Raw genomic sequence first — 27,590 nt, forward strand, 5'->3', positions numbered from 1 at the left:
GAATGAGATGAACGCAGGTGTCTCGAAGGGTTGTGGAGCAGAACAGAGATGGGGTTACGTCATGGAGGGATTTGAAAACAAGGATAAGAATTTTTAAAGCAAGATGTTGCTTGACCAGGAGCCAGTAGGGACAAAGGAACATAACTAAGCGGTTCAGCTCCTTTTGAGTCTTTGCTGGCATTCAATCAGATCATGGCTAAATACCTCAATGTTATTCACCCTCTACTTACCCAACTCACCACCTTACCCACTTACCTATTTCCCCACCTCACCCATTTACCCTTTGTGTACTACCCACTTACCCATCTACCCACTTACCCACCTACCCCCTAACCCCTTTTACCCTCTTATCTACCTCACCCACTTACCCCCTTCACCCATTGACCCATCTATCCACCTCATCCCACTTCCCCCTACCCACTTACCTACTTCACCAACCTACCCATCTCATCAACCGACCCCTGCTCACGTACCACACCCACTTGGCCACTCACCTATTCACTAACATTCAAATTGGTTCTTTATAGCATACAGCAGCTCATGCTTTAAAGGGAGAGTCTCCTGTCCTCTCCCGAATTTACTCCTCTCCGATGGAGTTTGCCAATGGATGTTACGCTGCGCATTTCTGTGTCCGACTCTGCTAGAAATATACAGCAGTGTTGAGTCGGGGATTTCTGAGTGCAACAGCAGTATAATGATCATTGCCGCTACTCCAAAGTTCCAGGGAAAGCAATATTTCCAACAATTATCCCTCTGTTCCTCTGCACAATTTAGTGGGATATGTAGGCATGAATTAATTATTTATCTGGTCACTTCAGTAGCAAGAACAATGAAATTCTGCAGTGCAGAATATTGAGTAAGCACTAAGTTTATCTAGGGATCCTGGGGCAACTGAATTTTTAAACAGTGTATTTGTTCATGGGATGTGGGTACCACTCACTAAGCTAGCATTCATGGCTGATCCCTAATTGCACTTGAGAAGGTAGTGAGGAGCCACCTTCTTGAACTGCTCAGTCTGTGTGGTGTAGGTACACCCACAGTGCTGCTAGAGCGGTGGGGTGGGGGAGGGGGGGAGGGGGGTGTTTGGCTTTGGGGAGTCCAGGGCTTTGACCCAGTGACAGTGAAGAAGCGATTCATATATCTCCAAGTCAGGCTGGTGTATTGCCTTGAGGGAAAATTGCAGCTGGCAGAGGATCAATTTCAGTGCATTGAATGCTTTGAGGTATTGCAAAAAAGCTAAAATAATGGCTTCCATTTAGAAACAATATGCATTTAAACTAAGCAAATGAAGTTTATTGTCCTTAGACTCTCGAGGGAATAAATTTCCTCTTCCTTGCTCGGGCTTTTAACAATTGGCTGGGCAAAGCGTTTGGTGGAAGGTTGGTCAGGTAGAGTTACAACAGAAGGCAGAATCTGATGAAGATCCTGGGTGTAGGAAATGAGAGAGGTGGGGTGCTTAATAGTTACTGAGACAAAATGGCAGCTTCCCTATGACAGGATGAAAATTGGGAAGTAAAGTTGGCGACAGATTAAAGGCATGTCGTGGTTTCCAACAGCAAGCGACATCTATTTTTAAATGCATTAGCATGTTATGTAAAATCATTTAAAAAAACATGCTCACCAAATTAAATGGTATCTTTGCGATTAAGTCAGTAGAAAACGAGAAACACATGCGACTCAAGATTGGTTAGGTGGTGTGATGGCTGATCTAATTGGGGCTTTAACCTCACCTCCTTGCCTAGCCCCCATAACTCCTGGCTCCCATGTCAACTAAAAATTTGTCTAACTCAGCCTTAAATATATTTGATGGCCCAGCCTCCACTGCTATCTGTGCACGAGAATTCTAAAGGCGAACAACACTCTGAAAGAAAAAAATGCTCCTCACCTCTGTCTTGAGACCTTTTTCGACCACCACTCTGACATCCAGCCTGTGGTGGAGATAGCCTAATTTGCGCTATGCTTGTTGCCCGAGATAACCTTGAAGGCTGTCCTCTGGTGGTCCAAGGCCCAGAGAGCTCCAGCCTGCTGAATGTATCCTTCACAGGTGCACACTTGTAGCCTGACCTACCTGAGGCACTAGGGTCACTCACAGTGGTACAACTTTTACATCATGAGCTGGCTCCCACACATTTGTGATGTTCATGCCTGGAACTCAAATTCCTGCCAGGCATACCACTCCATTCACATGTTTATATTATTTGAAGCCATCATGAGGGCCACTTTGTAGTGACACACTGTATTATTTACCCTTGCTGAGGCGGGGGAGGCAGGGAGGGGGTCATTAATTCTTCTGTGGCGTTGGACTCAGTTTCACTTATGGACCTCAAGGCTACTAACCTCTGTTGAAATCCCCATACAGCCCGTCTTAAGGAGGGTCTCTTGCAGTTATCTGTGGGAAACAGAACCCCCTGCTTTTTCGAAGTGGCTTGGAGGAGAACCTGGAGGGAGGAATCTCAAAACCAGGCCTCTCGTTCTCAGGAATGAGACATTGGGTCCTGTTTTGAGTGAGGTCACAGTAGGTAATTGGGATCAACAGGCTTCTCTGAGGCAAACAGAATGATGTTGCTGACTTACAGGGAGGGGTAACGTAGCCAGGTTCCTCGATTGGACATGGCTAATTGGCTGATTGCCATGTGATCGCGCACATGCGCACAATCAACAACAGACGTGTCGCTCACTTCGGGGCCCTGCCTAGGGAACACTTGCCACTGCAGCAAAGATCCTGCTGAGTGTGCTGGTTTTATGTATATTTAGTTTGCTCTCCTGAGTGTCAAATCATAGCAACTCCTTTACACCTTGCTGAAATTCGCCTAGCTAATGAGAGTGCTCAGTATTAAATGGCAGAATAGTGATTAGTAGGTAGCCAATAATTGGTCTGAGTTAGAATGCTGTCAGTATATAAATCATTTATACCCAACTTCCTTTCTGGTTAAGAACTAACTTCCAAATGTCACACCTTGTGCCAACCAACCCAACTTTCTGTAAAATTAGTTAATTATGGAGCTGATTATGTAGTTGAATGATCTCCATACATTGCACACTTCAGGCAGCTTGGGTTGGATTCTCCAGACCCCCAGACGCATGTTTCTCGGCCGTGCGCTGTTTTCTGGCGGTGGGATTCTATCCTCCCGCTGCTTGTCATTGGGACTTTCTATTGAAACCACCCCACATCGCTGCGAAACCCGCTGGCGGAGAACTGACCGGAGAATTCCGGTCAAGGTCTTCGCAAGGCCAAGGTATTTAAATGGAAGCAGGATAAACATAGGAAAGAAAGGGATCGAAAGATATGCTAATAGATGAAGAGGGTTGGGAGGTGGATTGAATGGAGCATAAATGCTGTCATTGGTTCCAATGGAGAAAAGCTATTGAAGAAGGAAAGCAAAGAGGAATCAAAAAACAAGCAGTGGAAACATTCTTTGAGAATTCCACAGCTGTGGAATGGTGGATAAGTAAGGACCATGTAATTAATTCATACCATTGCTTACCACACAAAAGGTTGTCTCCACACTAACCTGAGGTAGTCGCTGATTACTTTTGCGCCTGGCTTGAATTCCCATCCCACACTTGAGCTCACAGGATACCCACTAGAGACTTACTCTTGAGGTGACAAGCAGCTGCGCCTTATGTTATTTTATTTGTGGCAGACTTTAGTCATTAGACTGTTCGAATTCATGAACACGCCTGATGTCATAAATCAAAAAGCAATCATTACTATCTATGTTAGCAAATCTCATACAGGCATAAAAACCAGATTATGAAAAAATCGATTCAATGTAAATGGCTATATTGTCAATTTAATTAATTTTGTTAACTGAATTCCATCCGGTCGACAAGCTAATTGACTATAGTCTATTCATGTAAAGACTGCCACTGTGTGATATATCCTCTGAGCAGTCCAGCAATTCGAAATGGGATTCCTAAATACTCTTTGCTGTCATCGCATGTAAGGCTTCAAAATAGCCAGCAATTGGTTCTGAAGTGCACTACAAGGTATCGGCATTACAAGGCAGCATTTTTTAAGCTTAATCCCTGAAATAAAATTCAGGCCCGCAAGTGCTTTTTGTCGTTAAGTGGATTCCAGTAATGTTGTTTTGACCTTTCGAGATTGCTTTGGTATAAAGGTAGTTCTTAAGATCACAAGGAATGTAATATTTCAAAATGGCTAGGTGGTGGAGTGTTGAACATTTTCAAAATGAGATTACTAAATCTATGTACGTTGCCCATCTGTCAGTCTGTGAGAAGAAAAAAGAGAAAGGTTTTAGATCCAAGAGTGGATATGGGAGAAGAAGATCAGCCATTTAGCACTATGGGGCGTCATTCTCCGATCCCCCGCCGGGTCGGAGAATGGCCGTTGGCCGCCGTGAATCCCGCCCCCGCCCCCGCCGAAGTCTCCGGTACCTGAGATTGGGCGGGGGCGGGAATCGGGCCGCGCCGGTTGGCGGGACCCCCCCCGCTGGATTCTCCGGCCCGGATGGGCCGAAGTCCCGCCCAGGAATTGCCTGTCCCGCCGACGTAAATCAAACCTGGTATTTACCGGCGGGACCAGGCGGCGTGGGCGGGCTCCGGGGTCCTGGGGGGGGGGGGGGGCGCGGGGTGATCTGACCCCGGGGGGTGCCCCCACGGTGGCCTGGCCCGCGATCGGGACCCACCGATCCGCGGGCGGGCCTGTGCCGTGGGGGCACTCTTTCCCTTCCGCCTCCGCTACGGCCTCCACCATGGCGGAGGCGGAAGAGACTCTCCCCACTGCGCATGCGCGGGAAACTGACAGCGGCCGCTGACGCTCCCGCGCATGCGCCGCATTTCCGCGCCAGCTGGCGGGGCAACAAACGCCATTTCCGCCAGCTGGCGGGGCGGAAATCCCTCCGGCGTCGGCCTAGCCCCTCAATGTTGGGGCTAGGCCGCCAAAGATGCGGAGCATTCCGCACCTTTGGGCCGGCGCGATGCCCGTCTGATTGGCGCCGTCTTTGGCGCCAGTCGGCGGACATCCTGCCGTTGGGGGAGAATTTCGCCCATGATGTTTCAGATCCATTTTAGGCACTGCTGCAAATAGGCCCTTCCCCTATCACTGTCAACGTCAAATTAAAGATAAGAAAAGGTTCACTAGTCCCTCTGTTTCCTGGTCAAATATTATTATGAAATGTTTTCAGTTTGAATAGTATTATTAAATTATCATTCATTGGGACAGTAGGAAGCTGAAAATAATATGTTTTGCACTTGACCATGGGCGAAATTCTCCGTTATCGGCGGAAACTCCGCCGATCGGCGCAAAAAACGGCGCAAATTCCACTTGCGTCACGTCATAAAAATGGGCCGATAGTCTGCGGCCCGAAATGGGCTAGCAGCGACGTAACGGGATCCGCGCTTGCGCAGTGGTTCACGCCGTGCAGCGTCATACGCGCTGCACGGCGTGACGGCTCATAAGGCCGCGCAGCTCCCCCCCACCCGACCGGAACAGCCGACCGCAACACCCGACTTGATGGCTGGCCGTCGCTCAGCCCCGAGGTTCGAGTCACGCAATGTGGAGGCGCTCCTGGATGCGGTGGAGCAGAGGAGGGACGCCCTGTATCCCGGGCACGGCCGCAGAGTTGCCCCACGCCACAGCCGGCGTCTGTGGAGGGAGGTGGCAGAGGCCGTCACCGCTGTGGCCCTAACACCACGGACAGGCACCCAGTGCCACAAGAAGGTGAACGACCTCGTCAGAGCAGGCAGGGTGAGCCTCCCCATATCCCCCATATCCCCTCTCCCCCAAATCCCCCCCTCCCCCATATCCCCCCCTCCCCATATCCCCCCCTCCCCCATATCCCCCATATCCCCCATATCCCCCCCTCCCCCATATCCCCCATATCCCCCCTCCCCATATCCCCCATACACCCCCCTCCCCCATATCCCCCCTCCCCCATATCCCCCATATCCCCCCTCCCCCATATCCCCCATATTCCCCCCTCCCCCATATCCCCCCTCCCCCATATCCCCCTCCCCCATATCCCCCATATCCCCCCTCCCCATATCCCCCTCCCCATATCCCCCCTCCCCCATACCCCCCATATTCCCCCCTCCCCCATATCCCCCCTCCCCATATCCCCCATATCCCCCCTCCCCCATATCCCCCATATTCCCCCCTCCCCATATCCCCCTCCCCCATATCCCCCATATCCCCCATATCCCCCCCTCCCCCATATCCCCCCTCCCCCATATCCCCCCTCCCCCATATCCCCCATATCCCCCCTCCCCATATCCCCCATATTCCCCCCTCCCCCATATCCCCTCTCCCCATATCCCCCCTCCCCCATATCCCCCCCTCCCCCATATCCCCAAGTGAATCCAGCCCTAACCTTAACCTCTGCAATGCACGCGCAACCGATGGCGTGCATTCATATACCTGCCTAACACTGTTGCCTTTTACCCCTGCCACCACCCCCCCCCCCCCCCAGGAGAAGCGCGCACACAACAATAGGGAGCATGTGAGGACTGGAGGAGGGCCCGCTGATGAGAGGCCACTGACCGTACACGAGGAAAGGGCCCTGGAACTGGCTGGCGGACCTGAGGACCGGGAGGTTCCTGATGCAGAGGTCGGGGCCCCACGAGCAAGTGAGCCACCAACAGCCCGTCCCCATATCCCCCCTCCCCTATATCCCCCTCTCCCGTATCACCTGATCACTGCCTGATGTCTAACCATGCATGCTTCATTGTGTATCGCAGGACCAAACGTCCAGGCACCCATCCCCGCAGATGCAGACCGCCCGCAGGATGCCCCTCGGAGACCACGGGAGACGGAGAGACCCGCACCCTCCAGCATGCGACGCCCGCAGGATGCCCCTCGGAGACCACGGGAGACGGAGAGACCCGGACCCTCCAGCATGCGACGCCCGCAGGATGCCCCTCGGAGACCACGGGAGACGGAGAGACCCGGACCCTCCAGCATGCGACGCCCGCAGGATGCCCCTCGCACACCACGGGAGACGGAGAGACCTGGAGCAACAGGGAGACGACACCCCCGTCACGTGCGGGAGCGACCACCCAGCGATGAGGGGGGCAGCCACAGGCCCCCGTCACATCCGAGCCAGGACACCACTACCCAGGACACCACTATCCAGGACACCCCTACCCGGGACACCACTACCCAGGACACCCCTACCCGGGACACCACTACCCGGGACAGCACTACCCGGGACAGCACTACCCGGGACAGCACTACCCGGGACAGCACTACCCAGGACACCCCTACCCGGGAAGACGAAATACCGGAGAGTGACTCAGAGTGGATGGGTGGAGACGAACCCCCACCCCAAAGTGCCATGGACTCAGAGTGGGACGAAGAGCACGACACAACGCCACTGCTGTCACCAACACCCTCCACCATCGCAGAAACACTCACCACGGTTGGGCACTTTAGTGATGAGGCGTCTGGTACACTCACTGGTGCGCACAACACAGCCGTCCCGGTACAGCAGGTGGAGGTAGGAGCAGCAGAGGGACCGGGCGGTCGGAGGGCAGCCCAGGCCAAGCGAACATCTGCCGCCCAGATGGATCCCGGGTTCCTGCAGTTACCACACCCACACATAGATCCGATGCAACCACCGACACGGAGACGAGCGAATAGGGTGACGGGTGGCTTGCGGCGGCTGCGGTCGCAGGTGGAGGAGTCCACCCGCGTCCAGGAGCTGGGAGTGGTCCCGGTCATGCGTGCCACCCAGGCTGACACCGCACGGGTGGCGTCCGCGGTGGAGGCAATGGGTGCGACGGTGTCAGACATGGGGAACGGTTTGCGAGGCCTGGGGCCTTCCGTGCAGGCGGCTTCTGTGGCCCAGGAAATGGCTGCCCTCTCACAGGAGGCCATGAGCCAGTGCCAGCGCCAGATGGCAGAGGCGCTCAACGCCATAGCCCAGTCTCAGCAGGCCATGGCCCAGTCTCAGCAGGCCATGGCCCAGTCTCAGCAGGCCATAGCCCAGTCTCTGCAGGCCATGGCCCAGTCTCTGCAGGCCATGGCCCAGTCTCAGCAGGCCATCGCTGAGGGCATCGGCGCCAGTGGCCATGTGCGAGCTGGCGTCGCACTGTCGCAGACAGGGTTCGACAACCCCCTGCGCTCCATGGCTGCAAACCTGCAGACCCCTGTCGATACCAGCACGGGCCTCCAGGACTGGCAGCGCCAGATGTCGGGGGCGCGTCGGATGGCCAGTCCGTTCGCATCCCCCACCCATGTAGAGGCCTGGGGGCCATCGGGCACCCCGAGGGAGGAGGAGGTGGTGTGGTCCGTCCCGGCTCCCTCTGTAGGGGAGGTCCCGGTACACTGCGACACCTCGGACTCCCCCCCTTCCGTCCCAGGTGCATCGGGTGGGCAACGGGCAGGACAGGCTGGCAGCTCGCCATCCCAGTCGCCCGGGCCGCAGCCTGGCCCATCTAGGCCAGGACGCCCCAGGAAACGGCCGCCAAAGGGATCCAGTGTCAGAGGGCAGGAATCACAGGAGTCCACCTCCAGTTCTGCTGTACCGTCTGGGGAACCACGTAGACGTAGTCAAAGGGCCCGTAAGGCCAAACAATTAGACACTGAGTAAGTTGGCACGGGTGCAGGGCACAGATGAGTTTTAGGCGCTAGGGCACGTGCATGAACTCCTTTGGTTATTAAAGTCAATGTTACACCTACCGAAGCTGCCTTTGTGCTCTGTCCAAAGTGTGCGGGGGTGTCATGTACGTTGAGCGCAAGTGTGTGTGTGTGAGGGGTGGTCTTACCTCAGCCCCAGGTGAGTCTGCCCCCTTCCCCCTGGGCCGCCATCAACATCCCCCGCAGGGATGGTCCGGGTGGATGGTGGTACTGTGGCCATGGGTCAGACATAGTCCAACGATGTAGAGCCAGGAGCTCATCGGAGGCGGGTTGTCATCATTCTCCATGGCCTGCGATAGACACGGGTCCACCCGCAACTGGGTGAGCCCGGCCCGTTGTGCCGCCGGTGGATCGGCAATTGGGGGTGGGGGGGTGGTGTGCATGCGGGTGGGGTGTGTGGGGTGTGTGGGGTTGGGGAGGGGGGTGAGGGTGCTGGGTGGGTGGATGGGTGGGGGGTGTGGGTGGTCGGCTGTTGTCATGGTGTGCGGTCTGTGGCCATACTACCCGATTCCCACGCCCATCTAGTCAGTGAAGCGGGCGTCTATCAGTCTGTCCCGTGCCCGCTGGGCCAGCCGGTGACGGTGGACAGCCACCCGTCTGTGTCTACCCCGTCTGCCCTGACCATTGCCCCCATCCCCCTCACCTGGTGAGGACTGGGCCTCTTCCTGCTGCTCCTCCACTCCGCCCTCCTCTGCCTGCGGCACATCGCCCCTCTGCTGGGCTATGTTGTGCAGGACGCAGCACACCACAATGATGCGGCCGACCCTATCTGACCGATACTGGAGGGGTATCTGACCGATACAGAGAGGTCCAGGCACCTGAAACGCATCTTCAGCACGCCAAAGCACCTCTCGATCACTCCCCTTGTCGCTACATGGGAATCATTGTAGCGGTTCTCCGCCTCATTGCGTGGCCTCCGTATAGGCGTCATCAGCCACGATCGCAATGGGTAGCCCCTGTCGCCCAGCAACCAGCCCCTCAGCCGGGGATGGCGTCCCTCGTACATGCCGGGGATGGATGACCGCGACAACACGAATGAGTCGTGTACACTGCCTGGGTGACGGGCGCAGACGTGCAGGATCATCATGCGGTGGTCGCAGACCACCTGTACGTTCATCGAATAGGTCCCCTTCCTATTAGTGAACACGGCCCTGTTATCTGCAGGTGGCCGCACGGCGACGTGCATCCCATCGATCGCGCCCTGGACCATGGGGAACCCGGCAATGGCAGAGAAGCCCACGGCCCGGGCATCTTGGCTGGCCCGGTCCACGGGGAAGCGGATGTAGCGGTGCGCCATGGCATAAAGGGCATCTGTCACTGCCCGGATGCACCGATGCACCGATGTCTGCGATATGCCGGACAGGTCCCCACTCGGTGCCTGGAATGACCCCGTTGCATAAAAGTTCAGGGCCACCGTAACCTTGACGGACACGGGGAGAGGGTGTCCCCCGCCAGTGCCACGCGGTGACAGGTGTGCCAGCAGGTGGCAGATGTGTGCCACGGTTTCCCGGCTCATCCGGAGTCTCCTCCTGCATTCCCGGTCCGTGAGGTCCTGGTATGACTGCTGGGGCCGGTACACACGGGGCGCCCTCGGGTGCCTCCGTTGCCGTGGGGCCGCGACGTCCTCCTCCCCCTCCTCGTCCTGTCGGTCAGGTGTCCCTCCAGCCTGGGCGGCTGCCGCCTACCCCTCTGCGGCAGCCTGCGCCACCTCTCTGGCACGCTCCTCCTCCTCCTCCTCCTCCTCCTCCTCATCCAGGGCAACATAGACATGAGCGGCTGCCACCACGGCGGCCAACATCGCTGGATGGTCTGAAAACATGACGGCCTGGTGGGGGGGAGGGGAACGACGACATGTCATCATTGCCCATATCCCCTCCTCCCCCCAGCCAGGTGGCATGGACCGCATGGGTCCAACTGTTGGAGGCTGGCACCTGGCCAGGTGGACCAACTCATTTGCCCTCCCATCACCCACCCCGGCACGGACCCCCCCCCCCCCAACCTCCACCCCGGCACGGCCCCCTCCCCAACCCCCAACCTCCACCCCAGCACGGACCCCCCCAACCTCCACCCCGGCACGGACCCCCCCCCCAACCTCCACCCCGGCACGGACCCCCTCCCCAACCCCCAATCTCCACCCCAGCACGGACCCCCCCCCAACCTCAACCCCGGCACGGACCCCCTCCACAACCCCCAACCTCCACCCCAGCACGGACCCCCCCAACCTCCACCCCAGCACGGACCCCCCCCCATCCTCCACCCCGGCACGGACCCCCTCCCCAACACCCAACCTCCACCCCAGCACGGACCCCCCCCCAACCTCCACCCCGGCACGGACCCCCTCCCCAACCTCCACACCGGCACGGACCCCCTCCCCAACCCCCAACCTCCACCCCAGCACGGACCCCCCCCCCAACCTCCACCCCGGCACGGACCCCCTCCCCAACACCCAACCTCCACCCCAGCACGGACCCCCCCCCAACCTCCACCCCGGCACGGACCCCCTCCCCAACCTCCACACCGGCACGGACCCCCTCCCCAACCCCCAACCTCCACCCCAGCACGTACCCCCCCCCAACCTCCACCCCGGCACGGACCCCCTCCACAACCCCCAACCTCCACCCCGGCACGGACCCCCTCCCGGCACTCCCCCGGAGCCCAGCCTACTCTAACCACCACCCCCCCCCCCCCCGCCGCACACACACACAAGCCGAGACACACCTCTCCTCAGGCAATCAGTCTGCGGCCACGCCATTTCCTGCCCAGAGCCAACCCCCCAGGCCGTCACTCACCTCCTCGCTGGTCGGCGTGAGCCTGGAGCACCGGGTCACGCCGATGAAAAGGAGGTTTGATTCACGTCGACGTGAACGGTCATCACGTCGACGGGACTTCGGCCCATCCGGAAGGGAGAATATCGGCAGGCCGAAAATCGGCTGCCTTGTGCAGACCCGTGACATTCTCCGCGGCAGCGGCGCCATTAACGCCCCGCCGACTTTTCTCCCTTCGGAGACTTTGGCGGGGGCGGGGGCGGGATTCACGGCGGCCAACGGCCATTCTCCGACCCGGCGGGGGGTCGGAGAATGACGCCCCACCCTTTAGCCAGCTAGAACTCATACTGGAGCCTCATAATGAAAACAAACCAGGTGGAGGGACTTGGTATTCCAATGCATTATTGAGGGAATGCTGCACTCGGAGGTACTCGGAGGGGGAGGGTGCGGTGGGGGTTTGCAGCCCTTCCCATCAGCAGGATCTTCTGGTCCTACCGATGGCAACCACCCCACAGCACGTACCCCAGTGACAGGACGGCTGAGCCACACAAAATGCCACAGACATCGGCGGGAGTCGGCTCCACTGCTGGAAAACACACTGTGTGGTGGCGGTGGAAGGGGGTGAGGAAAATCCTGCTCAATGTCATTCAGATAAGATGGTACACTGAGGCCCCATCTGTTCTCTCAAGTGGACGTAAAACATCCCAGGGCACTATTTTGATATTTTGAAATAGAGCAGGGAGGTTTCCCGTGGTGCCCTGGCTGATATTCATCCCCAATCGACAACACAAACCAAAGATGACCTGTTCAATATGATTGCTGTTGGTGGTAACCTGTCTGCTATGTGCAAATTGGCTGCGTTTCAGGTACATGCCAAACATGCTTCAATGGTTGTAAAGCACTTTACCAGGTCCTAAGGATGTGTAAGGCTCTATATCCTGGACAAAGCAGTCAACTTGATTGGCACACCATCCACAAACATTCACTCCCTCTACCAATGACGCACAGTGGCAGCAGTGTGTACCATCTGCAAGATGCACTGCAAGAACTCACCAAGGCAGCACCTTCTGAATCCACAACCACCATCATCTAGAAGGACAAGGGGAGAAGACACTTGGGAACACCACCACCTGGAAGTTCCCCGCTAAGCCAATCATCATCTTGATTCAGAAATATATTGCCGTTCCTTCACTGTCGCTGGGTCAAAGTGCTGGAATTGTCTCTCTAACAGCCCTGCGGATGTACCTACACCACATGGACTGCAGCGGTTGAAGAAGACAGCTCACCATCAAGGGCTTCTCAAGGGCAACAGGATGGACAATAAATGCTGGCCTAGCCAGCAATGCTCACATTCCATTAATAAATAAAAAATGGTAGAAATGCAAATCTTTTATTCTTTTCACATGGTACCTTTGAAATGGCAACACGATTTCCCAACATTGCCACCCTATTGGTGCCACTTCTTTATCCAGCCTGAAATCACATGCAGTAGAAGAGATCATTGATTCCATGTAACCTGATGTGAATTTTGAGAATCAGCTAGATGTCTGCACAAACACTCTGCCATAGTTCAGAAGCAGGCCATTTGACCCATCAAGTCTGCACCGACCCTCTGAAAGAGCACCCTACCTAGGCCCTCACCCCCACCCTATCCCCGTAACCCAACCTTTCCTTTTGGACACTAAGGGTCAATTTAGCATTGCCAATCCACCTAACTGGCACTTCTTTGGACTGTGGGAGCATTAGCAGCTGCTTGCTTTCTGTGTCCAAATCATGGCAGCTGGCACCATTTCAAGATAGATAAGGCCACATTCTCATGCCTCCAAGTAATACCTTCCAGCATACCTACCGTGTTTCAGGGCAGCACGGTAGCATTGTGGATAGCACAATTGCTTCACAGCTCCAGGGTCCCAGGTTCGATTCCAGCTTGGGTCACTGTCTGTGTGGAGTCTGCACATCCTCTCCGTGTGTGCGTGGGTTTCCTCCGGGTGCTCTGGTTTCCTCCCACAGTCCAAAGATGTGCAGGTTAGGTGGATTAGCCATGATAAATTGCCCTTAGTGTCTAAAATTGCCCTTAGTGTTGGGTGGGGTTACTGGGTTATGGGGAGAGGGTGGAGGTGGTGACCTTGGGTAGGGTGCTCTTTCCAAGAGCCGGTGCAGACTCGATGGGCCGAATGGCCTCCTTCTGCACTGTAAATTCTATGATAATCTGTTGCCCAAAACCTGACCTTTTGCATCAGCTGCAAAACAGACAGTTCTGTCACTTATCCAGCCTGTAGCTTTATTCTGCATTACATAGAAGATGAACATCCTTCTGGTGCACATTTCCTGTTGGACTGCCTTCAGCCCAAGTACGAGATTGGTTGGTAAATACTGAAGTGAACTCCTAGCAACAAAAACGTAGGTCTTCTGCATGGACCAAGGCAGTATTTCCTGCTTTTGACTTTGGGGGGTGTGTGGGCAGTCAAACAGATTTTCAATTAATAATTGAACGCCTCACACCCTGTATGAAATACAATGTACATTCACCAGCATTGTATTTGGATTTGCAGGGTTAAATTATGAGGATAGGTTATGTTGTCTTGGTTAATATTTCCTTGAGTTTAGAAAGGGAGCATCGATCAAGATGAGAAAGGGATTGATAGGGTAGAAACAGCAAAACAAATTTCCTTGATTGGAAATTTCAGAACAAAGGGACAACAGTTTTAAAGTTAAAGCTGGGTCATTCAGGAATAAAATCAGGACGCAATGTTTTCATACAAAATGGTGTAGAAATCTGAAATTCTGTTTCCCAAAAGGCAGTGGATGGTCAGTCAAATGAAATTTTCAAGAGTAGGCTGACAGATTTATTTTTACAGAACTGTCAAGGGATATGCAAAAAAGGCAGGTAAATGGAGGTGAGTTTGAGATCATCCACAATCTAATTAAATGGCGGATCAGGGGAGTGAAAGGCTGCCTTCTGGACCCCATGCTACATCCTATTCCATAACGCTCTTCAAGATGTAAGCACTCACTTATTCAAAAAGAAATATGAGTCTGGATATTAAACTGAATGACAAAGAAAATGCTGCAGCTTAAGCAGACATTAAACAGGTTGGCAGCGTCTCTCAAGCGAAGGACCTTTCCTCAGAGCTGCAAGATATGACAGATGATCAACATTCAAGCAGGAACAGAATAAAGAGATAAGGCAAAGCTAGGTCAGGATGTGGGGAAGAAGGGGAGGGTTAGGAATGAGGGGCGGGGAGAGAATAAAAATGTGAACACAATTATCACAAACACAGTGATTGAAATAGAATGTCCTGTAAAAACAGAAAACCGTTCAGCCCCATCCATAAATACCCGTGTACGTAGTTTTGCCTACCATTGCAGAGGGCAATTAAGAGAGCAACATTTCTGTTGATCCAGACTCACACGTGGGCTAGACCAGGTCAAGATGGCAGATTTATTTCCCTAAAGGGCATGAGTTAACCAGAGGGATTTGTATGACAATCGCTCTCATGGTCACTATTCCTGAGACTAGCTCTGTTGTTACGATACCCGAGGTCAGTGCACGGTCAATTCCTGCCCCACTTGAGCTGGTTGAAATGAACTTTTATTTTTAAATACATCTTGGGCGCGATTCTCCACTCCCACGACGGTTGGGAGAATCGCCTGGGCTGCTAAAATTTCCGGGAACGACGGTCCGGCGCCCTCCCGCGATTGTCCCAAGCGGGGGGAACGGCCCGGTCGGGTTTCATGGGCCGCAGGCCGGAGAATCGCCGGAGACACCGAAAATGGTGATTCTCCGGCACCCCCGCTATTCTGACGCCCGGAAGGGCCGAGTGGCCAGGCCAAAACGGCGGGTTCCCCCCGGCGCCGTCCACACCTGGTCGCTGCAGTCGTGGGCGGTGCGTGAATGCTGGGGGGGGGGGCGACCTGTGGGGGGGCGAGGGGGGATCCTGCACCGGGCTTCACCTGGAATGTGGGGTGGCCCGCGATCGGTGCCCACCGATCGTCGGGCCGCCCTCTCTGAAGGAGGACCTCCTTCCTTTCGCGGCCCCGCAAGATCCGTCCCCCATATTCTTGCGGGGCGGACTTAGAGAGGACGGAAACCATGCATGCGCGGGTTGGCGCTGGCTAACCCGCGCATGCGTGGATGACGTCTGTTATGCGGCGTCGGCCGCGTCATCTATGCGGCGCCGCTTTTACGCGGGCGACAAGGCCTGGCGCGTGTAGACGACGCGGCCCCGATACTGGCCCATTGTCAGGGCCTGAATCGGTCGGGACCGGGGCCGTTCCGCGCCGTCGTGAACCTCGACGGCGTCCACGATGGCGCAACCACTTCGGCGTGGGTGTGGAGAATCCCGCCCGAGGTCTTTGGCTGCCCAATAACTACGGTCACCAGGTTTGTAAATTTAAACACAATTAACTTTTCATTTTTAACAGTAGCTATAATTAAATAGGCAACAAATACAACTGGTTAACTACTACCTAATCTTTAACCCCCCCCCCCCCACCCTTTACCTTTCCCTACCCTCTACATAAACAGACAAACAAACACAGAGGAGAAAGAGGGGTGCAAAATAATGATGAAATTAAAAGGATGAGAGTTGTTGTTTCAGATGGATATCTTCCAGTTAGCTTCTTCTTAAGTCTACGCTTTTGTGATGCTCCGCTCCCTCAGAAATGGCGTACTCGAGGAGTGCACTGCATGCTGTTGGGATGGCTTCAGGATATCACCTGACGCTCTCTCCCGATGCTCCGCCCCCGATGGGCCGGGTTCCCGGCGGCGCCAAACACTTATGGTATTCTTATTCGTGGACCCCCGCGTGGCGGCTGAGGACTGAGTCCAGTGCCGCCACAGTCAGGGGGGAGCCATTCAAATTTAAATTCCACCAGATGCCATGGCAGGGATTCTCCCGAAATCGGCAGGGCGGCCCGTTCCGGCCAAAGTGGCATGAACCACTCCAGCGTCGGGCTGCCCGGAAGTTACGGATTCCTCCGCACTTCCGGGGGCTAGGCTGTTGCTGGAGGGGTTGGCGCCGCACCAACCGGTGCCAAAGGGCCTCCGTCGGCCGGCACGAGTTGGCACATACGCAGGACCGCCAGTGTGTTCTGGCGCATGCGCAGAACTGCTGGCGTGTTTCCTGCGCATGCGCAGGTGGTTTCTTCTCTGCGCCGGCCATGGCGGAGTCCAACAGAGGCTGGCGCGGAGGGAAAGAGTGCCCCCATGGCACAGGCCCGCCCGCAGATCGATGGGCCCCGATCGTGGGCCAGGCTACCATGGGGGGGCTGGATCCCCCAGCGCCACCCTGAGGACCCCGCTTACCGTCCTCCAAGCCAGGTCCCACCGGTATGGACCATGTCTAATCCACGCCGGCGGGAATGGCTGAAAACAGGCGGCTGTTCGGCACATCGGGGCCCGGAGAATTGTCGGGGGGGGCGCTGCTAACGGCCCTCAGCCGGCGCGGTGTGATCCCCGCCCCCGCCCAAAAACCGGCGCCGGAGAATTCGGCAGTCGCCGTCAGACCGGCGGGGCGGGATTCATGCCGCCCCCCGGCAATTCTCCGACCCCACGGGGTCGGAGAATCCCACCCCATGGTGGGATTTGAACTTGAGTTCCCAGGACATTAGTTTGGACCTCTGGATTGTTAGTCCAGCTATATTAACACTGCAACACCATCTCACCAGAAGACAATGTGCCCAGAAGTCAAAAAGAGTCATAATGAGATCAATCAAAACCATATTGAAGGCACACAATGCAAGACTAGCTAGCGATGGGTAAATAGATTGGGAAAGAGGAAGTGGATTCAGTAGTCCAAGAATCTAGTGGATGAAAACGATAGCACAACCCTTAGCATCAGTCCCCTCTTCGCCCTCGTCCCTGAAAATGCCAAGAATGATAATAAGTTTTTTTAAGGATTTCCTGATCTTGATGTTAACATTACAATAATGAAGCAGCAGCGGATTGATGTTTAATCGAATTAAAGGCAGAATCAGGTTCTACTTATGTGTCGCTATTATTACCCAGACTTTATATACACAAAATGTATGTAAATGTATAAATGTGAAGTGATTGATTTTGGAAGGTCGAATTTGAATGCTGAATACAGGGTTAAAGACAGGGGGCAAAATTCTCTGGAAACGGCGTGATGTCCGCCGACCGGCGCCCAAAACGGCGCAAATCAGACGGGCATCGCGCCGCCCCAAAGGTGCGGAATGCTCCGCATCTTTGGGGGCCGAGCCCCAACCTTGAGGGGCTAGGTCGGCGCCGGACGAATTTCCGCCCCGCCAGCTGACGGAAAAGGCCTTTGGTGCCCCGCCAGCTGGCGCAGAAATGACATCTCCGGGCGGCGCATGCGCGGGAGGTCGGAGGCGGGGGGTCTGAGAATCTCGCCCAGGATTCTTGGAAGTGTAGAGGAACATTGGGATCCTGGAGTCCAGGTACATAGGCCCCTCAAAGTTGACACCCAGGTTGATAGGGTTGATAAGAAGGCATATGGTGTGTTGGCTTTCATTAACAGGGGGATTGAGTTTAAGAGCTGCGAGGTTTTGCTGCAGCTTTATAAAACCCTGGTTAGTCTATTGGTATAGAATATTGTGTCCCGTTCTGGTCGCCTCATTATAGGAAGGATGTGCTTTGGAGAGGGTGCAGAAGAGATTTACCAGGATGCTATCTGGACTGGAGGGCATGTCTTATGAAGAAAGGTTGAGGGAAGAAGGAAGAAAGGTGACTTGATAGAGGTGTACAAGGTGATGAGAGGCATGGATAGAGTGGATAGCCAGAGACCTTTCCCCAGGGCGGAAATGCTGTCACGAGGGAACATAATTTTAAGTGATTGGAAGAAGGTATAGGGGAGATGTCAGAGGTAGGTTCTTTACACAGACAGTGGTGGGTACGTGGAATGCACTGCCAGCAGAGGTGGTGGAGTCAGAGTCATTAGGGACATTTTAGTGAGTCTTGGACAGGCACATGGACAGCAATAAATTGAAGGGGTGTAGGTTAGGTTGATATTAGATCAGGATAAATGGTTGGCACAACATCGTGGGCCGAAGGGCCGGTACTGTTCTATGTTCTAAAACATAATTGATTTTTGTATTTTCATTATAAATACCAGAAAATTATCAAGTTCAACTTCTCCTTCTGTTGCAAACACAAATGTGCAAGCTCTATTTATATTGTATGTTTGAAATACAGGCTGTTTTCAATATGTTCTCTAATTAAATTTCTCACTTCATTCTGAAAAATGTAATTAGAAAATCCTGTAAAGTTGTTGGAGAATGCATTAGCAAAATGCTATAAAATAAAAACACAGTACAATAATTCCTGTTATTTTCCTCCTCAAAACCCATTGAGGAAAATGCATTCGTTCTGTTCAATGACTGATGGCTTCAAGTTGACTTAGAGCTCAAGTTAAAAGACTAATACTAAAATACTAAAATAGGGGCTGTTTAGCACAGGGCTAAATCGCTGGCTTTGAAAGCAGATCAAGGCAGGCCAGCAGCACGGTTCAATTCCCGTAACAGCCTCCCCGAACAGGTGCCGGAATGTGGCGACTAGGGGCTTTTCACAGTAACTTCATTTGAAGCCTACTTGTGACAATAAGTCATTTTCATTTCATAAACCCTTATTTTAAGGAGGTCTTGGGGTGCAATGGGGATTGTCCTTACCTTTGAACCAGAGCTCTGGGTTTAAGTCCAATTCCAAGGCTTCATGGCTGGAGAAGATGCATTCATAAGGTGGAAAACTGGCAGCTGTCAATTTGTCAACTGTTCCAACATATGGCACTTTGTAAGAGTGGAAGAGATTCTTGGTCACATGGTTGGATATGTGTTGGAAAGAACTTGGAGCCTCTATTGTCATCATCCGTAACTCCATGGCCTGAATTTTCAGGATGGTGAGCGCTCGAAAAGCTCGCTGCCATTTCATGCTCAATTGTACTCTGATTGGCAGCAGGTGGGGCTTCCGTCTGCACTTGCAAGGAAGTCCTGCCTCGGAGAGTTGTCAACCAAACAGACCGTCATCCCCTCTCACCCATGATCGAGAATCTCCAGCCTCAGCCATCAAGCTATTTTACTCCTGCCCTCCTCAGAACACAAGATGGTTGGATTGGGGGTGCTGCTGCTGCAATACAGTTCTGGCCCAGGTTACAATGTGCATCTAAACGTGTATGTTGTCAGAGCAAGGCAAACTCCTTGGAGAGTCAATTGGTTGGATGGCCAATGTGAGCTAACAAACCCTGTTCAGGCTGGCTGGATTAAGGACCTGCCTCCTTGCCTTGAGGTCAGGGTTGCACCTGCCTTAAGTACAGAGAGCTCAAGGAGGCACTTCTCAGAATACAAAGGTGAACATTTAATACATCCATTTAAATTTGAGTCCCATAGAACATCAGTCATATGTACTGAACAAAACATTGGACCTATAGTCTTAATTACTCTATTTTTGCACCAGTCAGATATGCAGATTGTAATATCCTGCATGGGACCTATGGGATGGGAATGTTCATCTTCCTTGTGGAGTATGCTTTACCCCCTGGAGGTGGGGTATCTCAATTATACAGTGTATATAAAGTCGGCCAGTAAGATACCGACCAAGCAGGAACCTGATGGGTGTCTATAGGGAATTGTATATATATCGTTTATAAATAAAACTTTGTTCTTATTTTTACTCGGTGTGGACTCCCTGTGTCCTGAATAAACAGAAACAGCGCAGAAGAGCAATAGTCATAGGGGACTCTATAGTCAGGGGCACAGATAGGTGCTTCTGCGGACGTGAAAGAGACTCCAGGATGGTATGTTGCCTCCCTGGTGCCAGGGTCCAGGATGTCTCCGAACGGGTAGCGGGCATCCTGAAGGGGGAGGGCAAACAGGCAGAGGTCGTTGTACATATTGGTACTAACGACATAGGCAGGAAGGGGCATGAGGTCCTGCAGCAGGAGTTCAGGGAGCTAGGCAGAAAGTTAAAAGACAGGACCTCTAGGATTGTAATCTCGGGATTACTCCCTGTGTCACGTGCCAATGAGGCTAGAAATAGGAAGATAGAGCAGCTAAACACATGGCTAAACAGCTGGTGTAGGAGGGAGGGTTTCCGTTATCTGGAACACTGGGAGCTCTTCCGGGGCAGCTGTGACCTATATAAGAAGGACGGGTTGCATCTAAACTGGAGAGTCATAAATATCCTGGCTGCGAGGTTTGCTAGTGTCACACGGGAGGGTTTAAACTAGTATGGCAGGGGGGTGGGCACGGGAGCAATAGCTCAGATGGTGAGAGCATTGAGGGAGAACTAAGGAATAGGGCCAGTATGGCTCTGAGGCAGAGCAGAAAGGGAGAAGTTGCTGAACACAGCGGTTCTGGTGGCCTGAAGTGCATATGTTTTAATGCAAGAAGTATTACGGGTAAGGCAGATGAACTTAGAGCTTTGATTAGTACTTGATGTTGTTGCCATTACAGAGACCTGATTGAGGGAAGGGCAGGATTGGCAGCTAAACGTTCCAGGATTTAGATGTTTCAGGCGGGATAGAGGGGGATGTAAAAGGGGTGGCGGAGTTGCGCTACTGGTTAGGGAGAATATCACAGCTGTACTAAGGGAGGACACCTCGGAGGGCAGTGAGTCTATATGGGTAGAGATCAGGAATAAGAAGGGTGCAGTCACAATGTTGGGGATTTACTACAGGCCTCCCAACAGCCAGCGGGAGATAGAGGAGCAGATAGGTAGACAGATTTTGGAAAAGAGTAAAAACAACAGGGTTGTGGTGATGGGAGACTTCAACTTCCCCAATATTGACTGGGACTCACTTAGTGCAAGGGGCTTAGACGGGGCAGAGTTTGTAAGGAGCATCCAGGAGGGCTTCTTAAAACAATATGTAGACAGTCCAACTAGCGAAGGGGCTGTACTGGACCTGGTATTGGGGAATGAGCCTGGCCAGGTGGTAGAAGTTTCAGTAGGGGAGCATTTCGGGAACAGTGACCACAATTCAGTAAGCTTTAAAGTGCTGGTGGACAAGGATAAGAGTGGTCCTAATGTGAATGTGCTAAATTGGGGGAAGGCTAATTAAAACAATATTAGGCGGGAACTGAAGAACCTAGATTGGGGGCGGATGTTCAAGGGTAAATCAACATCTGACATGTGGGTGGCTTTCAAGTGTAATTTCAAAGGAATTCAGGACCGGCATGTTCCTGTGAGGAAGAAGGCTAAATACGGCAAATTTCTGGAACCTTGGATAACGAGAGATATTGTGGAACTCGTCAAAAAGAAAAAGGAGGCATTTGTCAGGGCTAAAAGGCTGGGAACAGACGAAGCCTGTGTGGAATATAAGGAAAGTAGGAAGGAACTTAAGCAAGGAGTCAGGAGGGCTAGAAGGGGTCACGAAAAGTCATTGGCAAATAGGGTTAAGGAAAATCCCAAGGCTTTTTACACGTACATAAAAAGCAAGAGGGTAGCCAGGGAAAGGGTTGGCCCACAGAAGGATAGGCAAGGGAATCTATGTGTGGAGCCAGAGGAAATTTGTGAGGTACTAAATGAATACTTTGCATCAGTATTCACCATCGAGAAGGAATTGGTGGATGTTGAGTCTGGAGAAGGTTGTGTAGCTAGCCTGGGTCACATTGAGATCCAAAAAGACGAGGTGTTGGGCGTCTTGAAAAATATTAAGGTGGATAAGTCCCCAGGGCCTGATGGGATCTACCCCAGAATCCTGAAGGAGGCTAGAGAGGAAATTGCTGAGGCCTTGACAAAATCTTTGGATCCTCACTGTCTTCAGGTGGTGTCCCGGAGGACTGGAGAATAGACAATGTTGTTCCTTTGTTTAAGAAGGGTAGCAAGGATGATCTAGGGAACTACAGGCCAGTGAGCCTTACGTCAGTGGTAGGGAAATTACTGGAGAGAATTCTTCGCGACAGGATCTACTCCCATTTGGAAGCAAATGGACGTATTAGTGAGAGGCAGTATGGTTTTGTGAAGGGGAGGTCGTGTCTCGCTAACTTGATAGAGTTTTTCGAAGAGGTCACAAAGATGATTGATGCAGGTAGGGCATGGATGTTGTCTATATGGACTTCAGTAAGGCCTTTGACAAGGTCCCTCATGGTAGACTAGTACAAAAGGTGAAGTCACACGGGTTCAGGGGTGAGCTGGCAAGGTGGATACAGAACTGGCTATGTCATAGAAGGCAGAGAGTAGCAATGGAACAATGCTTTTCTAATTGGAGGGCTGTGACTAGTGGTGTTCCGCAGGGATCAGTGCTGGGACCTTTGCTGTTTGTAGCATATATAAATGATTTGGAGGAAAATGTAACTGGCCTGATTAGTAAGTTTGCAGACGACACAAAGGTTGGTGGAATCGCGGATAGCGATGAGGACTGTCACAGGATACAGCAGGATTTAGATTGTTTGGAGACTTGGGCGGAGAGATGGCAGATGGAGTTTAATCAGGACAAATGTGAGGTAATGCATTTTGGAAGGCCTAATGCAGTAGGGAATATACAGTGAATGGTAGAACCCTCAAGAGTATTGAAAGTCAGAGAGACCTAGGTGTACAGGTCCACAGGTCACTGAAAGGGGCAACACAGGTGGAGAAGGAAGTCAAGAAGGCATATGGCATGCTTGCCTTCATTGGCTGGGGCATTGAGTATAAGAATTGGCAAGTCATGTTGCAGCTGTATAGAACCTTAGTTAGGCCACACTTGGAGTATAGTGTTCAATTCTGGTCGCCACACTACCAGAAGGATGTGGAGGCTTTAGAGAGGGTGCAGAAGAGATTTACCAGAATGTTGCCTGGTATGGAGGGCATTAGCTATGTGGAGCGGTTGAATAAACTCGGATTGTTCTCACTGGAACGACGGAGGTTGAGGGGCGACCTGATAGAGGTCTGCAAAATTATGAGGGGCATAGACAGAGTGGATAGTCAGAGGCTTTTCCCCAGGGTAGAGGGGTCAATTACTAGGGGGCATAGGTTTAAGGTGCGAGCGGCAAGCTTTAGAGTACAGAGGGTAGTGGGTGCCTGGAACGCGCTGCCGGAGGAGGTGGTGGAAGCAGGGACGATCGTGACATTTAAGGGGCATCTTGACAAATACATGAATAGGATGGGAATAGAGGGATACGGACCCAGGAAGTGTAGAAGATTGTAGTTTAGTCGGGCAGCATGGTCGGCACGGGCTTGGAGGGCCGAAGGGCCTGTTCCTGTGCTGTACTTTTCTTTGTTCTTTGTTCTTTGTACTAGAACAAGAAGAGTGCTAACAATCTCCTGAACATGGTTCCAAGCAAGTAGAAAAGTCATGTTGCTGTGTAGCACAAAATGTTAATGTGCAAGTATTCTGTACTGTGTTGTAAAGGAAAGTGATATGAAACCTCTATGCAGTAACCCGTCCTGTGGTGAAATGCTGAGTAGACCATCTCAGATGTGAGCGAGATGAATATCTTGCACATTGCTCAGGCATTTTCAAGAAACTAATGTGATGGAGAAATCCTGATGGAGAAACAGTCAATTTACTGCCCTATTAGCTAGAGAATGGTACGTGGGTGGAAGGAGAAGAGAAGCAAACTAAAATTAAGCTGGAAGTTATACATCAACAGGGATCATTAATAATAACTTATTTCAGTATCTATCAGTATTAAATGAACTACTTTATAAAATATTGACACTACTTTAAACCAAATGTCCTTTTCAGCTCTGCGAGAATAGTTGGGGAAGTTACATTGGATATTCAGGGAGGTATTGCCCATGCCTTTCTGCCCCTTCTTTGCACCATCGAAAGCATCCTATCTGGCTGCATCACAGCCTGGTATGGCAACAGATCAGCCCCAGACCGCAAGAAGCTTGAGAGAGTTTTGAGCGCAGCCCAGTCCATCACACGAACCAGCCTCCCATCCATTGACTCTATCTTCACCTCCCTCTGCCTTGGGAAATCATAAAATTTACAGTGCAGAAGGAGGCCATTCAGCCCATCGAGTCTTCACCGGCCCTTGGAAAGAGCACCCTACCCAAGCCCACACCCCCACCCCATCCCCGTAACCCAGCGACCCCACCCAACCTTTTTTGGACACAAAGGGCAATTTAGCATGGCCAATCCACCAAACCTGCACATCTTTGGACTGTGGGAGGAAACGGGAGCACCTGGAGGAAACCCACGCAGTCACGGGGAGAATGTGCAGACCCTGCACAGACACTGACCCAAGCCGGGAATTGAACCTGGGACCCTGGAGCTGTGAAGCTACTATGCTAGCCACTGTGCTACCGTGCTGTCCACTGAGAGCGGGTAGCATAATTAAAGACCCCTCCCACCCAGCTTACTCACTCTTCCAACTTTTTCCATTGGGCAGGAGATACAAAAGCCTGAGACCACGCACGAACAGATTCAAAAACAGCTTCTTCCCCGCTGTTACCAGAGTCCTAAACGACTCTCTTACGGACTGACCTGGTTAATACTACACTCCTGTATGCTTCACTCGATGCCTGTGTCTATATATTTACATTGTGTACCTTGTGTTGCCCTATTTTGTATTTTCTTTTTCTTTTCTTTTATTTTCAGATACTAAATGATCTGTTGGAGCTGCTCACAGAAAAATACTTTTCACTGTACCTTGGTACACGTGACAATAAACAAATCCAATCCAATCTAATAAATCCAGGTTGTTTCCACTGGCGGGTGAAAGCAGAACTAGGGGGCACAGCCTCAAAATAAGGGGAAGTAGATTTAGGACTGAGCTTCGGAGGAACTTCTTCACCCAAAGGGTTTTGAATCTATGGAATTCCTTGCAAAGTGAAGCAGCTGAGGCTCCTTCATTAAATGCTTTTAAGATATAGATAATTTTTGAAGAATAAAGGGATTAAGGGCTATGCTGTTCGGGCTGGAAAGTGGAGCTAAGTCCACAAAAGATTAGCCATGGAGCAGGCTCGAGGGGCCAGATGGCCTACTCCTGCTCCTAGTTCTTATGTTCTTATGTTCATTGCTTCAAAGACCGTCAGGCCTGGCCTCCATGTGACTCCAGACCTACAACAAAAGTGTTTGACTATTAACTACCTTCTGAAATGGCTGAGTTCAATGGGAATTAGGGATGGGCAATGTGGTAACCTGCCCAGACACTATTGGGTAGGGATAATTGGTTACGCCATGGATCTTGGGGAATATGAACTCCCTCATTAAGGGGGCAATCGTTAACCTTTTCTGTTGTATAATTGGAGCCGGTCAGTTAGGTACCAGCTGGAGAGAAGACCCGTAGTGAAATACTGGTGCTGTGTAAATATTAGTGTAAATAAAGTTAAGTTTTGTTTGACTCACAAACTCATGTTGGACTCTCCGTGGCCCTCACAAGGGCAACAAACGCAGAAGGGCAGACCCACAAATTGTTCCCCTGAACTCGATGCCTCGGAGCCCCTTCAAAATTAAATCTAAGCAGATTTCATTCTTCAGGAAAACAAATGTGTTCCATTTCACTGTATTCCGATGCTAAATTTCTGAAGCAAACAACAGGTCACCTGGCAACAGTGTTTAGCACTGATAAAGAACTACTTATACTTATAAGCGCAGGAGGAAGTATCAAACCCCGGTCATTTAAAAAAAACAATATAATGGAATGTAGGTCAGATCTTTTAGTGTTTTATTCCAGAGGTTTTCTACTTTGGTGTATGCTGCAGAAGCAAACTAATTGCAAAATATGGTGACAAAACCTCCATGCCAGAAATGAATTGTGTCTAACGGGTTAGCCAATTTGTGTACAGCAAGATGCCAGGAACAGTAATATTGTAGTGACCAGATCATCTATCTTTTGCAATGTTGGTTGAGGCACAGATATTGGTCAGAAACCCAGGAACAGGCCCCTGACCTTCTTTGAAGTAGTACCAGAGGCTGTTTTACATTTATCTAAGAGCTCAGACAGAGCCTCAGTTTAAAATTGTAGCTGAAGGGCGGCACCTTTTGTGGGAAGTGCTGGCATTGTGGTATTGTCACTGGACTAGTAAACCAGAGACCCAGTAGAAATGCTTTGGTGACCCAGGTTCAAATCCCATTGGAGGCAGACTTGTTCCCATAGCTTTCTGTCTTCGTTAATAATCCAGTCAACTAACTCAAAATCAGGCACAAGGATATATATATTTTTTATTTTTATTTTTTTATTTTTTTTAGGCACAAGGATATTAAGCATTACTTTCAGAGTTTCATCCTGGGATCACTATTTTCCAAGATGACACAGAATCTTGCATTACCAAAGCCCAGTTTGAAGATTTAACCGCTGCACTGGCTCGTCTAGTTCAACTACTTGTTAAGATCTCTTTCTTAGTGGAGCGTAAGTATAACTTACCGATTCATATTAAGGGATTTTGATTGCACCAATTAGAGGACTAATTGCTTCCGGTTGTATTAAAGGTCATGGGCGGGATTCTCTGACCCCCCGCCGGGTCAGAGAATTGCCGGGGGGGGTAATCCCTCCCCCGCCGGCCGCCGAATTCTCCGGCACCAGAGATTCGGCGGGTGTGGGAATCTCGCCGCGCCAGTCGGCGGGCCCCCCCCCGGCGATTCTCCGGCCCGCGATGGGCCGAAGTCCCGCTGCTGTAATGCCTGTCCCGCTGGCGTGAATCAAACCACTTCCCTTACCGGCGGGACCAGGCTGCGCGAGCGGGCTCCAGAGTCCTGGGGGGGGGGGGGAGGCGCAGGGCGATCTGACCCCAGGGGGTGCCCCCACGGTGGTCTGGCCCGCGATTGGGCCCACCGATCCGCGGGCGGACCTGTGCCGTGGGGGCGCTCTTTTCCCTCCGCGTCGGCCATAGCCTCCGCGGTCGCCGACACGAAGGTGACCCCCCCCCTGCACATGCACGGGGATGACGTCAGCAGCCGCTGACGCTCCCGCACATGCGCGGACCTCCGCTGGCCGGAGTCCCTTCGTCCCCGGCTGGCGTGGCGGCAACCACTCCGGCGCAGGCCCGGCCCCTAAAGGGGAGGGCTTGGCCCCGAACCGCACCTTTGGGTCGGTCCGACGCCAGAGTGGTTCACGCCACTCCATCCCGCCGGGACCCCCGCCCCGCCGGGTAGGGGAGAATCCCGCCCCATGTAACCACAGTGAATAATAATCTGTGACACTCCCTACATCAAAAGTTTTAGAGAGTAGTGTGGGGAGAAGTAGGTAATGCTGCTTATGATTCCAAAGCAGACGGCATAGCTGGGGAGTTCAGGGATATGGAGGCCTGGCTGATGTCATTGGGATCAGCATCTGTCACTCCGTGTATTGGTAAAGATGGAGGTGGGTCTGGGAACAATTAA

General features: G+C 52.4%; 1 long non-coding RNA gene across 1 annotated transcript in view; it reads left to right on the forward strand.

Annotated features, from left to right (window-relative positions):
* The window catches only part of LOC140396428 (uncharacterized), a 166,123-nt gene that overhangs the window by 55,118 nt on the left and 83,415 nt on the right, over window positions 1-27,590 (forward strand). The window contains exon 3 of the long non-coding RNA XR_011936532.1: window positions 26,460-26,619. This is a non-coding gene — a long non-coding RNA (uncharacterized lncRNA). The remainder of the gene's footprint in view (window positions 1-26,459; window positions 26,620-27,590) is intronic.

The sequence above is a fragment of the Scyliorhinus torazame genome, chromosome 19, assembly GCF_047496885.1.
Source record: "Scyliorhinus torazame isolate Kashiwa2021f chromosome 19, sScyTor2.1, whole genome shotgun sequence".
In the NCBI taxonomy this organism is placed as follows: domain Eukaryota; kingdom Metazoa; phylum Chordata; class Chondrichthyes; order Carcharhiniformes; family Scyliorhinidae; genus Scyliorhinus; species Scyliorhinus torazame.